This window comes from Aotus nancymaae, unplaced genomic scaffold (assembly GCF_030222135.1).
Source record: "Aotus nancymaae isolate 86718 unplaced genomic scaffold, 86718_ANA_hifiasm-v0.15.2.pri h1tg000006l, whole genome shotgun sequence".
Classification (NCBI taxonomy): domain Eukaryota; kingdom Metazoa; phylum Chordata; class Mammalia; order Primates; family Aotidae; genus Aotus; species Aotus nancymaae.
In genome coordinates this window covers 75,474,923-75,492,558 of record NW_026988417.1, presented here as the reverse complement: position 1 = coordinate 75,492,558, position 17,636 = coordinate 75,474,923, and the positions used below count along the sequence as shown (strand labels likewise).

General features: G+C 43.7%; 1 pseudogene; it reads right to left on the bottom strand.

The window, feature by feature from the left end:
* Window positions 1–11,083: 11,083 nt before the first annotated feature.
* Window positions 11,084–12,627, bottom strand: LOC105713275 (aldehyde dehydrogenase 1A1-like; annotated as a pseudogene).
* Between the last annotated feature and the right edge of the window lie 5,009 nt (window positions 12,628–17,636).

The window sequence follows — 17,636 nt, the reverse complement described above, 5'->3', positions numbered from 1 at the left end:
GGCTGCAGTGAATTGACTGCCTCAACCTTCAAGATCAATTTTATGGTTGTTCTTGCTGCTGCTGTTTGCCACGCTTTTTCCAAACGGCCCCAGCTAATGACTGAACATGATGGGGATACCGGGGCCTGGGGGCCTGACCATTTCTGCGTGACAACAGAGACTCCTCTAACTGGCTGTCCTTGCTCCTGCTCCAGACTGGGTTGGCTAAGACTCTATCAGATCAGACTCACCTCTGAACTTCCCCGGCCCAGTCCTGCTTTGCCCCTTCCTTTTTATTCCAGGTGATTTGCATCGAGATTGTAGGCTTTCTCTGTTCATTCCTGCTTCCTGCTCCTTTTGTCTTCCATAGACATAACCCCTAATAAATCCTAACTTCTAACTAACTCCACACTCCTAACTCCACCCCAGCATCTGCTTCCGAGAACCCAACTAGCACGTGGTTTGATTAAACTCTACTTAAATCACCCAATTTAATGGTACCATCTTTCACATCAGGCCCCTGACTGATGTACCTTGACATTCATTTAGTGAAATTCCACATGGTTTAACACATTGACTTGGGGAGAAGACTCTCCTGAACCCTCCCAGGCTGCTCTGTCCATGTTTGTAGACAAAGAGAAATGGAACTACTGGACCACAGTTCCTGCAGCTTCCTGGCTTCCCTATCAGCCTTCCTCATCACCCACATCCATACTCCCAGCCGGTTCCTCCAGGCCTGTGATGGGATCCTAAGACAACAGGCAACGCTGGAGAAAGGAGGCGAGGCTGCTGGACTGTGGGGAACGAGCAGTGACAGTAACGAGAAGCACAGGCCTCCGGCTTAGAAAAGCACATTTAATCCTAATCAGTTGGAAGAAAGTCTCCAAAGTCACTGAAGCAGTGAGGCAAAAATAGTATTGGGAAGGTCCAAAGTCTACTCAGAACCCCTGGAATCCAAACTTGTCACTCACTGGGAACCAGGCTTGCTGGCCTTCCCAGGCCCGATGTGTGCTCTGAAGAGGAGAAGATTAAGAAGTGGGCTCTCTGCAGGCAGGATGGCTGTGAACTGCTTGGCTTAGGACACGGGATGTCTAACACACTTTTGGGAAATAGCTTAGTAATTCCTAAACCTATTTTTGCAACACCCTGAGAATTTTCTAATTCTCGAAAGATGAGGTGGGTGCCACAAAATCCTAAAATCAAAATTGACTTAGTTATAAAAAGTGAATATGTCCTAGAGAGTAGAAGACAATGCTGGCCTGTTAAAAAAAAATAGACTTATTATCAAATGGGATATCTTCTTTGGGGTTCAGAAAACTGGGTCCTATTGTCCATGTGGCATTTTTAGAAGAGGTAAAGAGATGGGGGAGGAGAAGTAAGACAACTTGAAGTTCTCAAATTTCAACAATGCTAACATTCGTTCAACTCATATCGGTTCTTGGTTCTTTCATGTAACACATGAAACCCAATGATCTTCACTTAATGTCCCTACCCCTATATCCTTACATTTATCGTGATTTGTTGATTTGAGGGGGGATCATAGGGAAATGCCAAGTGGGACACAAACAGCTCCAGTCCTCAAACAGCAAGGCGAACCCTAATTATCAGGTAGTTTGGCCCAGGCAGCTTTCGGACTCTGAGCTCCTTCACCTGGGAGCTTGTTTCTCGCCTTCAGATGGAGCTGAACTGGAACTGGAGCTATGTATTTGAGTCAGGATCCACGTTTGTGATGAGGACTCATTCCTACCTTATGCAAATGTGTCCCTGAACAGCAGCAAAAACTGAGGAAACTCGCAGGCTCCGGAAGCGTCGTGCAAGCCATTCCCTCCACGCTTCTGCTCTCTGCAGTCTTTGGCCCCTCCCCAAAGCCACGCTCCCACTCCTCACTGCGCCCTCACCTCTCTGCTCACCTGTGATCTCTGTGATTTATTTCCCTTCACTGAATGGAGCTCCCCTGTCTGTTTTGATTGTTTTCTAAAACTCCCATTGGAAACAAACGCTTTATTTCAATCTTCCAGGGTAGAAGCTGCTCCACTCCATCACCCCACAATCATTAGGGCCAGGGAGGGGAGATATATATTCTCCTACTGGCCACTTCTCATTGATATTTCCAGTCCAGCACTTCTCCTCTCTCAGGCGAGAACCTCTGCCCTTTGGCCCTCCTCCCCTGACATGTACATGTTCACATACGTGCCATTTTCTTCTTGTTCCTCTCACCCTTAGCCTCCAAAACATTCCCCCTTAGACAGTATGCGTCTTTCCATCTGACTTATATACATTCTCTCTACTTCAGCCTCCAAGGGTTAGTTACGTCTGTGTGAACAATTTATCTCTATCGGTTAGAATTGGTTTGACTGTACGTGAAATATCCAGCAAAGTGGCTTAAATCATACAAACCCTCTCATACAGTCGGGTCAGGGCTAGACTGGTGACTCCATGTTGTTTAGGGACCCCTGTCTTTCTGCTCCACCATCCTAGCCTGGGTTTCCGTCCTTCAAGTGGTTCATGGTCCAAACTGGCTGAAAGGCTGGAAGAAGAAAGGAGAAGAAATGGCAAATAGGCACGCCTTCCAGGTGATTGCTCACTTAAATTTTTTTTTTTTCTTGGGCCCCCCTTTCCTAGCCAGTCATTTTTACCTACATATTTTTGGCCACCCTAACTGCAAAGAAAGCTGAGACTTGTTAGCTGGGTCCACAGCTGTTCTGAATAAAATCAGGGTTCTATTAGTAACGAATAGGCGACTAACATTCTTGCCTTGTAGTTCCAGACCAATGTTGTTGACCCTCATCTCTCTTCCAGCAACCTATTCCTATAGCCATTCTCTGAACTCTGCTCCCCCGAACTCCTTCACATCCTGATGTAGCTAATCCGTTCTCTGACCCTCGCCGCCGAACCCTGCAATTCCCGTGCTCCCATTCCCTCTACGTCTGTTCTCCCATCACATGGAGACACCACACTGAGTCCCTTCAGCCTTCCATTTCCCCCCACTTATAAGATGTGGTATCAGTTTGGGTCCTCTGAGAGGCAGGCACCAAGCTGGAATTCAATGTTCAAGAGGTCTGTTGAGGGAAATGCCTGTGAGGACAAAGGGCGAGGGAGCAGGGGTAATTAGGAAAAGGCTTCTAACCATGGTGCGGGTCTACACCTGCGGAAGGAGAGTGGGAGGGGAAGGAGGGATTGAGTGGGAGGAGACGCAAACCTCAGCAGAAGTTCAAGAAAATCTCAGTCAGGTCTCTGGAGAGTCCTTGAGCCAAAACTTCCCATTAGAGGAATGCTGCGTTGGGCAGAACTGGCCCAGATCTGACATTCCCTCTGTGTTCCACATCGAAGCCTTTCTACCACCACCATGTTTACCTACAACCCTGACCATCCGCACGCCTCTCCTGCAGTCTCAGCAGGGGCTCTCTTGTCTTCCTGCTGGTGTCCTTGATTGCCGGCTTTCTATTTGCTCCAGGTCCTTGCTTCATTCATTAGTCCATTTGCTCCTACTTCTTTCACTCTCTCAGGAAGGGGTAACAGCAGGTGGATGCAACAGTGCAACGGGGTCAGGGAACGACAAGGGGTTTGATACAGCTGGAACAAAATGAGGGAGGTATGTAATAAATGCTCAATAAATATTTATTGAATGAATAAATACATATTTTGTCTTTTCCAGTAGACCTCAAGTTCTTTGAGTATGTCACATTCATCTCTATATTCTACCTAATAACTCACAGGTATTAATACAAAGTTGTCAAGTTAGGAAAGTCGATCTACTAATTTCTTACTGTATTAGAAACAAACTTATTTTTCCAAATTCCTCATTTCATTGACTGCCTGGTATAGAACCTGTCAGACAATAGATGTTTAATGAATAAATGTTTGTGTAATTAATGGGAATGGGAAATAAACCTTGCACTCCCCTTCTTCACTCTGGGTATCACACGCATATTAATGGCATTGGACAAAGGGAAATGAACAGGGGGAAGCAGTGATTTATCTTCCTCAACCTCTTCTCTTCCTCTGGTATATCCACGTTTCAATACTTTATGATCTTGAATTGATCTTATCTAAATACATTATGTCAGAACTAACTGTAACCAACAGGATATTACAGAACGGCATGTGGTCAGATCACAGTGTTTCTCTCTTTGGATGATGATTTTCAGGGCTTTGGATGCCAACCAGAAGAAGCTGTAGGAACTGGCACAGATCCAGAGCATGGACAAAGACTTACACTTCTGCTGAAGGCAAAGGAGAAAGAACATTATCTAAAAAGCAACCAAGACTTCTGGGGTGAGCAGTAAATGGGGCCAGAGTCAGGGACCCCTCTCCCTTAAACGTGGAATAAGGAACACTTTTAAGAATTGAGCTATAGAAATGCATCCTGCAAGGGTAGAACCAAAAGATTCTTTCAATCAAATATCAGGAAATAGTCTTGGGTGAAATCAGGCCAGATTTGTGTGCAAAGTTGCTATAGACACTCTACAAGATATTAGTGTATCTGGCTGAGCACAGTGGCTCACGCCTATAATCCCAGCACTTTAGGAGGCCAAAACAGGTGGATCACTTGAGCTCAGGAGTTCAAGACCAGCTTGGCCAATGTGGTAAGACGCTGTCTCTACTAAAATTGCAAAAATTAGCCAGGCAGGGTGGGATAAGCCTATATTTCTGCTACTCAGGAGGCTAAGGCACAAGAATTGCTTGAACCCAAGAGGCGGAGTTTGCAGTGAGCTGATATTGTATCACTGTACTCGAGTTCAGATGACAGAGCAATACTCTATCTCGAAAAAAAAAAAGATATTAGTGTATCTAAAGAGAGAAACACAAAAGGAGATTCATCAGAGGGCAGGTGGACAACATAAACCACAGGGTCTGCTATGCGGATCTTGCACGTTCTGTGCAGAGTGTATGTACACAGCCTGCTTCGCTGTACAGTCCCAGCGGCCATACCTCTGTCCTAGACGTCCATGATCACACTCTCAGAACCTAACACCAGTGGATACATGGACTGTCATCCCTTGCTCTGATTCATACTCAGCATGCACTCTTCTCATTATAATTTGATTTCTCCTGTAGGATGAGAACCCACTAAGTATTACGATCCACGTGTCAGTCGCATTTCTCATCGCGATTAACACCCCAGCCGTTTGATTTGCTCTTCAGTGTCTTGTGAGCAAGGCTACTGTGAATATTTCCTTAAGGAGTACTGATGGAGTCACGTTTCTGAGCCTACAGAGGTGAGGGCAAGACCTGAGAATGGTGATGTCGAAATGACAACCAGTGAGAGAGAGCTTTCGGTGGGCAGGTATTCAGCCAGCCTCTTCTTGTGCCATTCCACAGACTTGATTGAGACCTTTTTAAGATGTCCCCTTGAGATGAGCTGTGTGAATATCCATTTAAAAAGGTGCAGAAGGAAACTCTGTGTGTGTGTATGTGTGTGCATGCATGCATACTTGTGTGTATACATGCATGCATGTCCAGAGAATTGTAGCTTCTTAAGATTAGGAAGCTCAAATAGAATAGTTGTGATAGTTAATATGAGGTGTCAACCTGATTGGATAGAGGGATGCCCGCATGGCTGGTAAAGGATGGTTTCTGGGTGTCCATGAGGGTGTTGCCAGAGGAGATTGACAAATGGGTCTGTGGACTGGGAAAGGAAGACCCACCCTCAATGTGGGTGAGCACCGTCCAATTGGCTGCCAGCGTGACTAGAACAAGGCAGGTGGAAGCAGGTGGGATTGGTTTGCTTGCTGGGTCTCACGGCTCTTTCTTCTTCCCGTGCCAGGTGCTTGCTTGTGCTCCTCCTGTGCTCGGACATCAGACTCCAGGTTCTTCAGCCTTTGGACTCTGGGACTTGCACCGGTGGCTTCCCTGGGGCTCTCAGGCTTTAAGCCACAGACCAAAAACTGGACTGTCAGCTTCCCTGGTTTTGAGGCTTTTGGACTTGGACTGAGCCACTACTGGCTTCTTTCTTTCCCAGCTTGCAGACAGTCTATCATGGGGCTTTGCCTTGTAATTGTGTGAGCCAATTCTTCCTAATAAACTCCCTTTTCTAGGGGCCAGGGGCGGTGGCTCAAGCCTGTAATCCCAGCACTTTGGGAGGCCGAGGCAGGTGGATCACGAGGTCAAGAGATCAAGACCATCCTGGTCAACATGGTGAAACCCCGTCTCTACTAATACAAAAAATTAGCTGGGCATGATGGTGCGTGCCTGTAATCCCAGCTACCCAGGAGGCTGAGGCAGGAGAATTGCCTGAGCCCAGGAGGCGGAGGTTGCAGTGAGCTGAGATCGCACCATTGCACTCCAGCCTGGGTAACGAGAGTGAAACTCTGTCTCAAAAAAAACAAACAAACTCCCTTTCTATATACATATAGCTTCTTGGTTCTGTCCCTCTGGAGAACCCTGCCTAATTCAGTAGTCAGTTCAACCTGATCTATCACATGGTCTTTCATTAAAGTTACACCTTTTATTACTATAGGCTTCTTCAAAGTAAATGTTGGGTGAATGAGAGGGATGGATGGAGAATAGTGAAGGGATGGATGGAACTAAAACAAAGCTATTTAGTTTTGACTTTGAATTTAATAGCTCACAGGTATTAGTACAAGTTGCTGAGCTAGGAAAGATCATCTACTAATTTCTTACTGTACTGGAAACAAAATTATTTTTCCAAGTGCCTCATTTCATTTAAACGGTGACTTTAGAGAATAGAGCCAAATAATAGACTATCACGGATTTTGCCCAAACAAAACAAATGAGAAATTATCTGTTTAAAACCCTTACACTAGAAGACAGTGGCTTAAGTAAAGGAAAATCCGAAAGCTGTGCTGAAGCATTGAAAGATTCAAATGGAGAGAGTGAGGATTCTCATAATCCATGAGTCTTATGTTGATATCTGTAGGGAAATGGAGGCTATGGATAATATTTAGACCTCAATTTACATCTTCACAGAATTGGAAGTCTAGGCAGTATTTATGATTCACACTTTTAGTAGGACATTATTTTAAACGCACATATGAAAGTATCTGGGGGTGGTAAATTGTACTCAATATTAGTGAATTTTCTTAGGAGGCACATCAATTAAAACCCAGTTGGAGAACAAAATGACAGCCACATTTTTTCAATTCTTCATCACAAGCTATAAAAAATTTCATCAAGTCACCAAGTGACTGAGGTTTATTCATATTAATCAAGATAAAACTATAATAAGCTACAGAAAAGCCCAGCACACACCCATGCTGCGGAGTCGGGGACCCGCTGAATGAACTGGTAGAAGAGCCACGCTGTACAGGTTTCCTTGACAACCATTCCCATAGAGCCAGTGTTCAAAGACAGGTTTGAGCAAGGCAACCAGAAAGACTAACTGGTGATCAGGCTCCAATAGCTAAAGTGGCATCGAGATTTGATGATACTGTGTGAGCTACTTCTAAATTTTGGTGAGTGCGTTTCCTCCTTTTGCCTTTCACTGTTGCTTTTAGTGGCATTTCCATTTCATTTGTTTCATTCCAAAATAAGAAACCCCTTTTATGAAAGGATAACAACCACAATTAAGTTGCTAGCTTGGAAAATATAACTTATAAAATAATTTTGTTTCATTGAAAACAAATTTTTTTTCTGAGACAGGGTCTCACTCTGTCACGCAGGCTGGATGGAGTGTAATGGCATGATCATAGCTCACTGCAGCTTCTGGCTCCTTAGCTCAAGTGATCCTCCCTCTGCAGCCTTCTGAGCAGCTAGGACTACAGATACACATCTCCACGCCTAAAAAAATAGCACCATGCTAATTTTTTATTTTTCGTAGAGACAAGTCCTCATTATGTTGTCCATGCTGGCCTTGAACTCCTGGCCTCAAGAGATCCTCCCATCTTGGCCTCACAAAGCACTGGGATTACAGGTTTGAGCCACTGCACCTGGCCCCTTTCTCATTTGATCCAACAATCCCACTAAAGGGGCAGCAGCTGAGCCACACAAAGGTAAATGTAGATGGGAGTAGTTCTTAGAGATTTAATCATAGCTTTTAGGAAGTGTCCTTGTGGATGTAGGTCTGAGGCACCTCAGCAGTCCTGGTGTGCTGCCAAACACCAGGATGTTAATTCATAACCCAAACTGTCATGAAAACGCAAGGGCACTCGGAGAAAGAGAAGACACAATTTCACTGTGTCAGCCTCTTTCCCTTTTGCTGGCAGAAGAGAGGCATCTCAGCAAGAAATTCCGGGTGGGAAGGGAAACCTGTGTGCAAACAGTGAAAAATCTGCAAAGGGCTGGGGACGGAGGAGGGAGCACCACACGGGATCAACAAACCAAAAAACCCCACCTCATTACGACGGAATAAAAGAAAGCTGTGAAGTGTTCAAACAGCATTACTAAGCCGATTCTGGTCACCCAAATAAGAGAATCAGAAATGCAATTACTCCAACCCTGAAGAGTAAATACATAAAATAAAAAGCCAAAGCCAGAGCAATCAGAATAAGGACTGACATTCATCGAAGCACCTTAAGAAAAATTGCCTTTTTCTTTTCTTGTTTTCTTGGTGATATTTTAGATGCCTTTTCCCAAATGTGCAATTATATTTGTAAAAAATGAAATTGCAGTGTACCTATACTAGAGTGGATGAAGGCAAATGCACAGATTGAGGGCTGTCAGCAGTGGCTGGACATAAACTTGGTCAGCCACCTGTGAGGCCTCTAGTGCAGAAAATCCCGCAAGCCCCTGAGATGCTGAGCCTAGGAAAGGCGCTTATGAATTATTTCATCTTAAGTAAAACAAACAACTGGGCTGGGTTCGGTGGCTCACATCTGTAATCTCAGCACTTTGGGAGGCCGAGGCGGGCGATCGTTTGAGCCCAGGAGTTTAAGATCAGCCTGGCCAACATGGTGAAACCCTGTGTCTACTGAAAATACAAAAATTAACCAGGCATGCCTGTAATCCCAGCTACTGGGGAGGCTGAGGCAGGAGAATCGCTTGAACCCTGGAGACAGAGGCTGCAGTGAGCCAAAATCGCACTACTGACCTCCAACCTGGGTGACAGAGTGAGACTCTGTCTCAAAAAACAAAAACAAACAAACAACTTCTCCCCAATTTCAACAACAAAACAACAGCAAGTTGTTATACTCTTCTCATTATAGGAAGAAGTGGAAAGCCCAGAGTGGTGAACGCTTCCACGTTGTGATTTGACCCTGTCACTTAACTAACGTGGTTTGGTATGATGACTGGACGTGTCTTCATACAATCGCCAAGGTCAGCCTGGCTGTTCAGCTGTCATGTTGTCCCATCTCAGCCAGAGACACTTTCTCCTGGTTTGAATAGGAGGATCTGTATATAGAAACTGATTCCAGCTCATGACCCCTTCCCTCTAAGAGAGGGATTCTCAGCTCCAAGACATGTCTTGTGTCAGTCACTACAGGAAATTATTCATTCTCTCAAAGAGAAATAATTAGAATTAACTTTTGTTTTTAACGAAGCAACAAAGTGGTACAGCTTTAGCCACAACGTTGACACCACTCTGCTAATTTTGAAGTACTGTGATTTTTGTATTCTTATTTATCGCTTTCATTAATTGTAAATTTTTTTTCCAAGATGGAGTCTTACTCTGTTGCCCAGGCTGGAGTGCAGTGGTGTGATCTCGGCTTACTGCAACCTCCACCTTTTGGGCTCAAGTGATTCTCCTGCCTCAGCCTCCCGAGTAGCTGGGACTACAGGCACCTGCCACCACGCCCTGCTAATTTTTGTATTTTTTGGTGGAGATGGGGTTTCACCATTTGCCCAGGCTGGTCTCGAACTCCTGACCTCAAGTGATACACCTGCCTCGGCCTCCCAGAGTGCCCAGATTACAGGCATGAGCCACTGCTCCCAGCTGACTGTAAACTTCTTAAGCCTTATGTATATGTGTTGGGGAGGGGGGTAAATCTTCTATTTCCCTCAGTCTGTCTGGTAGTCAGGAATGTAGTCAACAAATATTTCCAGACGACTGCCTGTGTGCTGGACACCCGTTCAACACAGTGGAGAAGATGGATTTCACACCAGAGCGGGGAGCGTTAGGAAGGAGAAGCGGGCAGGGCCCTGGGCTTGTGGAACCGAGGGACTAACCTCTCAGAGGTCCCCTGGACTGGCAAGGGTCAAGAAACACCTTGCCAAGGACCTGTGATTTCACTCTGAGTTTTCTTGGCAAAGGCAATGGGGAAGGGCGGACCCCTCAGGCAGAGAGAACAGCACACACAGGAAAGGCCGCAAAGTAGCAGAAAGGATGAAATGTTCCAGAAGTGGGAAGAAAGCCCTTAAGACCTGAGAGGTGGGCACGCTCTTGGAGTCCCTGTGAGGACAGTTAGGCTTGGTCCTCAGGGCAAATGAAGGCAATGAAGGGTTTTAAGTCAGGCATCGGTTTGACCCGTGTACTGTGGTCAGTTGCTGCAGTCTTTTGATTTTCAGACCATGTTGGAAATGCTCGTTTGTGGATTATAAAATAGATTTTAAATAACAACTGAAGAGGAATTAGGACAAAACATTCTATTTCACTTGTAGTATTTATACTCTTCCATATTCTCCCACCAGACTCAAAGGTGAGGTAGTATGGTGTAGTATCTTTTTTTTTTTTCCATGCAAGTTTGTTTTTTATTAAGCTTTATATTCGGTTTACAGCTACATATTACAGGGATTACTTCATTTGACAAGCAGGCGTGACATCCTAGGAAACCTTTCAAAACACTCGAAGGACTTCATAACTACTGGGAACAGAGCAATTTACTCTGCAGTTAATATGTATGTTAAGTACTTCAAGGAGTCACTAAGGGCAAGAAGCTAAATGCAACTGTTCCCTTTCTATAAAATGATTATCCTGGAAAGGTAGCTACAAAGAAGATCATATAACTATGACAAAGCTAGAGAGATCGTACATACAAATTTGTCTTTTTTATTTAGGTAGGATTTGGGGGTCACATTCCAGAAAGCAAATAATTCTTTCAGAACAAGCTACAAATCAAGTTTTCTATGGGTAGTATTAATACTAATATGATTTAGCTTTTGTTTAAGAAATCAAGAAAAGAAAAATTTTATCTTTAGAATCTACTGTATTAGTGACTGTAGGAGATGCTTAGCTATTGAAGGGTGTCTCTCAACTCTTGTATTTTCTTTATGAGTTCTTCTGACAGGTTTCCACTGTGACTGTTTTGACCTCTGTGTATTCATGGAAACCATACTCTCCCAGTTCTCATCCATTTCCAGACATCTTGAATCCACCAAAGGGGCACTGGGCAGATACCACGCCATAGCAATTCACCCACACTGTTCCTGCCTGCAGAGCAGAGGAGATTGTTATGGCTTTATCAATGTCTTTGGTAAAGATTCCAGCTGATAAGCCATAGAAAGTATTGTTTGCTCTTTTGATTACGTCATCTAAAGATTTAAACTTCATGATTTGCTGCACTGGTCCAAATATCTCCTCTTTGGCAATGCGCATCTCATCCGTAACACTGGAGAACACTGTGGGCTGGACAAAGTAGCCTTTATTCCCCCACTGGCCTCCTCCACATTCCAGTTTGGCCCCTTCTTTCTTCCCACTCTCAATGAGGTCAATTATTTTATCATATTGTTCCTTGTCAATCTGAGGGCCTTGAGTCACTCCTGGGGTCAGAGGATTTCCAAGAACATACTTCTTAGCCCTCTCAACACTCCTTCAAACAAACTCATCATAAATAGATTCTTCCACAAAAAACTTGGATGCAGCTATACAACACTGGCCCTGGTGGTAAAATTCCCCATGGTATGCAAATTCAACAGCATTGTCCAAGTCAGCATCAGCTAACACAGTGCAAGGGCTCTTTCCTCCTAGCTCCAGGGTCACCCTCTTCAGATTGCTTTTCCCGGCAGCTTCTTTGATAATCTTGCCAACCTCTGTTGATCCTGTGAAGGCAACTTTGTCTATGTCCTTGTGAGAAGAAATGGCTGCTCCTGCTGTAGGCCCATAACCAGGAACAATATTCACTACTCAAGGAGGAAATCCTGCCTCTTTTATTAAAGATGCCACGTGGAGAGCAGTGAGAGGAGTTTGCTCTGCTGGTTTGACGATCACGGTGTTTCCACAGCTCAGTGCAGGCCCTATCTTCCAAATGAGCATGACCAACGGGAAATTCTAAGGAAGGATTTGGCCACATACACCAATAGGTTCATGTCTTGTATATGTAAAAAAGTTTCCATCAATTGGTATCGTACGGCCCTGGATCTTGTCAGCCCAGCCTGCACAGTAGCGCAATGTTTTTATGCAGCCTGCTAAATCATTCAGATATGCATCGGAATAGAGTTTTCCACCATTCATTGACTCCATTGTTGCCAGCAGCAGACGATCTCTTTCGATTAAATCAGCCAACTTGTATAACAGTCGTCCCCTCTCGGAAGTATCCCGTAGTACGCCATGGAGATCCAATCTGAAAAGCCTGTCTTGCGGCCTTCACTGCCTTGTCAACATCCTCCTTATCTCCTTCTTCTACCTGGCAGAGTTCCTCCTCAGTTGCAGGATTAAAGACAGGAAATTTCTTGCCACTCACTGAATTATGCCATTCATTGTTTATGAAGATCTTAGTATATTGAATCTTCAAATCAATGAGTAGTGCAGGTAGATCTGGCACACCGGAGGATGACATTTCTGATTCGGCTCCTGGAACACAGGTGACTGGCTCAGCGATTAGGTTCTGATATATGGTGTAGTATCTTAAACAGCGTGGACTCTGGAGCCTGGGTTCAAATCCTGGCTCTGGTACATACTTCTTTGTGTGAACTTGGGAAGATTACATATTTTCTCTATTCCTTGGTTTCCTCATTTGTAAAATGGGAGTTAACAGTAGGACCTCAATAGGCAGAATGATTACTTCATTTATCATCCAAAGTGGACATTTTGGAGCTAGAAGGGGGTTCTAGCATAGGTCAATGTATAGAAAGTGCTTAGAATGTGCCTAGCACATAGTAAGGGCTGCTTGTTATCATTACTGGGAAGCTTTCATTTACTGCTTACAAAATGAGAACCACCACCAAGTTTTAAACATCAACGTGGGCCAGGTGTAGTGGCTCAGGCCTGTAATCCTCGCACTTTGGGAGACTGAGGAGGGTAGATTACCTGAGGTCAGGAGTTTGAGACCAACCTGGCCAACATAGTGAAACCCTATCTCTACTAAAAATACAAAAATTAGCCAGGTGTGGTGGTGGGTGCCTGTAATTCCAGCTACATGGGAGGCTGAGGCAGGAGAATCGCTTGAGCCTGGGAGGTAGAGGTTGCAGTGAGCTGAGATCATGCCTTTGCACTTCAGCCTGAGTAACAGAGGAAGACTCTGTCTCAAAAAAAAAAAATCAACATTGTTGGAAGAGAGAATTGAGAAATATTTAGAACTCCATGGTACTATAGCAAACTTGATAATATTTTAATTTGATAAAGATTACCTTTTGACAGAAAACTAAGCAAAGAAGTAAAAATCTAAATAAAAACAAACCATAAGTGGGATTGGAAAGGCAAATCCTTTTGGTGGGTAATACTGGTTCAATGTGAATGTGAGTACTTTTTCAAATAGGTTTAAAACAATCTGATTTACAGATTTGGGTGCTAATCTGCCAGAAGCATCAACTAGATGAGCATTTAATTTAGTTCTCATTATTAAAATAATAACTGCTAGTTATAGAGAATTTGAAGAAGAAAATGATAGTCATTCATTCCCCTACCACTATAAACAACCAGCATTTGCATCTAGCTGCATGCTCTGGTATGCAACATGCCACTTTCTGCATGCTTTCCCCGTGCCTTCATATATATATGTATGTGTGTGCCTGTGTCCATCAAAAGTTTTTCAAAATTAACATCACTCTATAAATGCATATGCATTGGTTTGCTAGGGCTGCTATTAACAAAGTACCACAAACTGGGTCGCTTAAAACAACAGAAAATTATTGTCTCATAGTTCTGGAGGCCAGAAGCCTGATAGCAAAAGTCAGCAGCGCTATGCTCTCCTGAAGGTTCTAGGGGAGGGCCCTTCCATACCTCTTCTAGCTTCCGGGAGTTGCTGGCAATCCTTGGTGTTACTTGGATTGTTGACAGCATTCCTCCAACCTCTGCCTGTGACTTTACATGGCCTTTCTCCCTGTGTATCTGTGTCTCTGTATGTTCACAGGGCCTTCTTATAAGGACATCAGTCATTGCATTTATGGCCCACCCTAATCCAATATGACCTCATTAACTTCACTAATTATACATGCAGATATGCTATTTCTAAATAAAGTCTCATCCTGAGGCTCCAGGTGGACATGAATATTTGGGAGTCATAATTTAACCCAGTAGAACACGTAATGAAGATAGCTGACTTCACAGTGTACGATACTATACTATCCCAACAACCTAGAGTGTCCCAAAGTGTAGTATTTGGATCCCCTCTGGCTAAGAAGTACTGCTCATCTTTCAAAGAGGAGATTCAAATACTGTACTTTGGGATACTCTAGGTTGTAGTGTATCCTGAAGTGAAGGGGGCTTCTCACATCATCTGGGACCCAGGGAGGAAAATCCAGTCTCCCTAGAATCACAGATACTACACCCTAGACTTGGCCACTTCACAGGGCAAGCCAGCCCAGTGTGAGCCACCAGGCTGAGCAGGGCCATTGTAATGTCAGCACTCACATAGCCACTGTCTGGGCACATGCCTGCCTCCCGAGGCGCTGCCCTAGAGGAGACTTGTGTTTCCTTGCTCACAGACCACAGTGATGGCTGGCACCACTTTTCCTTTTGACTCCAGGGTATAACAGACCACCAGTCCCATCTCTTTCCACACTCAAGGTAATCGTATTTTAAACGACACTTTGCCTGATCCTGTTGGCGAGTCTTAATTAGACCTTCTCAATCCACCCCAAAAAGTTGTCCAACTTTGAGTTTCAGTGATAAGCTGGTGAGTCTCAGTCACTTCCCCCTCAGAAGGCCCCTGGGATCCTTATGCAAGCGAGATCACTTGCTCCCTAGAACAATGTAATAAGAAGCCCTGGGAGAAATACCTTGGCTCAGCCCAGAAAAGGTACTGTCCTTCCTCAAGCAACAAGTGCCTAACTACCTCTGACATTTCAAAACAAGTACATAACTATTAAGGTGTTTTTCCCATGAGAGGGAAAGGAAGTTAGGAGGCTGCTGGTCTCTTCCTACAGACCTAGAAGTGTCTGGCATCATTTGAAAGTCCCCGGCCGTGTTCGACTTTGAAATTTAGCATCATCACCGTAAGCTCCTTATCATCCTATCACATGGATATAAAATACTGTAACTTATTTAACTTTTCCCATCTTTTGGTACATTAGGTGATTTCCTACTGTACTTTAGGATACTCTAGTACCCAATTTGGGATAAATTAACTGAGATAGAAATCCTCATTCAGGACGGGATGTGGTGGCTCACACCTGTAATGTCAACACTTTGGAGACTGAGGTGGGAGAATCGCTTGAGGCTAGGAATTTGAGGCGGACCTAGGCAACATAGGGAGAGCTCATCTATAATAAATTTAAAAATTACCCAGGTGTGGTGATGTGCATCTGTGTTCCAAGCTGCTGGGGAGGTTGAGGTGGGAGGATCACTTGGGCCCAGGAGATTGAGGCTGCAGTGAGTCGTGATCATGCCACTGCACTCCAGCCTGGGCTACAGAGCAAGACCCTGTCTCAAAAAAGAGAAAAAGTCCTCATTCATTCATTCATTCATTCTACAAATATTATTAAGTATCTACTATATACTAGTCATTATGTTAGGTCCAGCAGGATCTAAAGGTCTTATTCTCAAAGAGCTTACGTTGCAGTGACAGGAAAAGAGGATTGCAAACAAGTGACTGTGAAATGGGTTGCCTTCATACTTACAAGGAAGAAAAATAAAATGGAGCAAGACTATAGAGCTTCAGGAGTTGCTATTCCAGATAGGATGATCTGGAGGACTTGTGGAGAAGCTGATGTTTCATACAACCTATCCAATCTGGCAAACTGGGGAAGGTGTTCTATAAAGGACAATATCCATGTGAAGTTCTGTCTCTTTTGTTTTCTTTCATTGTTGTTTTGCTAATTGTGTCACATATGAAAATAAATAAAACAGGAGATCACTCAGTTAAGTGAAATTACCACTTAACACAAGTGCAGTTTATACAAGTAAATGATGAGTATATTGGATTTTTAAAAATCAGTGGCTGCTCAAGAAAACCACAATTAATATCATATCTACTCTATGAAATGTGTGATTTTAAATGAAAGAACAACATTGAAAATGCAGAAGAGCAGCCATCAAAACATGCTCCCTTGAATTGGCTGGATCTATTTGTAATGGTTTCCTTTTTCTTAAGAGATTTGAGTTTTTTGCCCTTTGATAGTTTTGTCAACAACTACATTGGCACCAAATAAAGACTGGAGACTTTTTACTTTATTAAAAAGACCCTCTCTGCCTTTAAAATACTGCCCTAAATTTAAATACTTGAATATCTTTGTCCCACTGAGAGCCAAGTTCTTCATAATTTTGTACTTTAGTTTTATCACACTGGAACATTTTAGGTAGCCAGATGTTCAAATGTTTTCAAACTAAATTCTTGCTGTTGCTTTTAAAAATGTATGTGTGTGCACATGTGCATGTGTGTACATGTGTATGCATGTGTGCATGTATGTACATGTGTGCATGTGTGTACGTGTGAGTGTGTGTGTTTATGTGTGCGCATATGAGTATGTGTGCATGTTTGTGTGTGCACATGTGTGTACATGTGAGTGTGTGTGTATGTGGGTGTGTGCACATGTGTGTGCATGTATGTGTGTGCATGTGTGTGTGTGCATGTGTGTATGTGGCATGTGTGCTCTGGTTATCTATCTAGTGCTATGTAACAAACTATCTGAAAACTTGATAGCTTAAAACAGTAATCATTTTCCCATATTTACTCCCTGTGGGTCAGGAACTTGGGCAGGGCTTTCCTGGACAATTGTTAGGCTCTATATCACAACAATAGAATTCAGGTGGTGGTGGGGCTAGACTGGAGGATCCAAGAAAGCTTTATTCACATGTGTGACTCCTTGGCAGGAACGACTGGGAAGCTGGGCCCCTTTTTCTCTCTATGTAGTCTCAAGAGCCACTTTCTGTGGACTCTCTATCAGGGTTGTCAAAATTCTTATGTGGTGGCTCAGGGCTCCAGGCCAGTGTTCCAAAAGACGAGGGTAGAAGCTGCCAGTCTCTAAAGCCTAAAGGGAGTCTAGCACAGGGTCACTCCCACTGCATTCTATTGGTCAGAACAGTCCCAGAACCTGCTAGATTAAGGGGAGGTGACATAGACTTCCCCTCTGAAACAGGAAGAGTATCAGAGAATTTTGTAGTCATGTTTAAGCTGCTACTATACCTATTTAACTTTTTATTACGGAGATGTTAAATATATATAAAAGTTGACAATATAGTATATAAACCTCTATGCACCCATGATTCACCTTCAATAGTTGTCAACTCATGGCTAATTTGTTTCATCTCTACCCCCACCCACTTTCTCCACCCCTATGTTATTTTAAATCAAACCTTAGACATCATACGAATTCATCCATTGCAGTTAAGTTTTATAGGGCTATAGTGAATAGGGGAGGGAACCACTTTTAAAGGCATTATCTGTTCATTTCATTTCACAGACTTTTCATTAATACCAACCTGCTCTTACCTCTTAGAAAGTGTG